Below are 1,459 nucleotides of genomic sequence, written 5' to 3'. Positions count from 1 at the left end.
TATAAAATAAGAGATTTTTTTTTTCTCTTGCTTGATTAAAGAAAAAAAGCAAGAAAGAAAAAAGTTGTATGGTTATTATTTTAAAATAAGTTTATTGCAAAAATATTAAATAACATTTTGTGGATAAATAAATGGTATATTTTTAGAAACTATACTGAGCTTATAGATTTTATTTATATTCAGATGTAAGATGCATTATTTTGAATTTTTTGCTTAATATTTTTAACTTTTAACTGTGTTATATATATTATTTTTTAAGATCAAAATTGTATTGGATAATATTTTATTGATTGTATTAGAACACTCTTCCACCTTAACCTATGACAACAATAAAAAAATTTTGTGACCCACAAATTCAGCCCAACAAAATACATAAATTCAGTTACGATTTTAGTCTTTATTTATTATCTTATCCTATCTTATCTTTACTTTTATCTTTTCTAGGCAATGCTCTCTATATATTTAGTTTTACTCTCATAATTCAATCAATCAACAATTAATAAAATTTTTTCATCTTTTTCTTTCATAGTTTTATCATGGTATCAGAGCTACTGTCCACAAATAGTTCAATTCCACATTCGAAGATGAAGAAATTCTTCACCAAATTAACATCGTGCTACTGTCCACGTCCAACTACTAATAAAAAAAAGCTATCGAAGTCTCTGCCGTTCAGCGGTCGCATCACGAAAGATCGTCCTAATATCAGCGTCGACCACAACCAGGTTGTTGTTACCAAACCACAAAAGAAATCCAATGTGGTCTTACCATCCGACAATTACAAAAACAACAGTCAGTGGTGGAAGTCAATGCCGATTGTGATTTTAGGGTTCGCTTTTTTCATGTCTTGAACTCCAGATTCGTATAATGTTTAAGTATTATGATGTATTTAAATTTGTGTTGATAACTGATAGTTAAATTTTTATGCTAATAAAATTGCAATTGTACATAATAGAACAATTAATTCGACTTCTATATTTATACCTTTCTATTTCAGATAATTTTCAAAAGAAAAAAATATAATATTCTTATTTTTTCTTGTCTCATTGTTTCATAGTTTTGTTAGCTTATTCTAAAAAAAATTTTATAATAGATATTGAAATTAAATACGTTAGAAACAGAAATTATTCATTTATTAAATTTCCTTCTCCCTGAAAATAATTTAACATTGTAATTAAATGAGTTAAAGGTTGATTCTGTAAAATAATGTATTGAATTATTGATGGATGAAGACACTAAGTTGTTTCCTTCTTCAGAGTATACAAATAAATTCATTTTGTTTTGTCATCTAGTGTTTCATATATATACAATATAACTCAGCATCATTATCTGATAGTACTAGGGACCATTTTGGGATTTCGACGATAGATTGGTGTGGGGTCAAAAATTGCATAGTATTTTCGTCCACGTTCCTGCATAGATTTCATGATAATGAATTTAATTTCAATAAAGTAAAAACAAG

The sequence above is a fragment of the Arachis ipaensis genome, chromosome B09, assembly GCF_000816755.2.
Source record: "Arachis ipaensis cultivar K30076 chromosome B09, Araip1.1, whole genome shotgun sequence".
Lineage (NCBI taxonomy): Eukaryota > Viridiplantae > Streptophyta > Magnoliopsida > Fabales > Fabaceae > Arachis > Arachis ipaensis.
The sequence above is the reverse complement of the archived record's forward strand: the minus strand, read 5'-3'. Positions refer to the sequence as shown.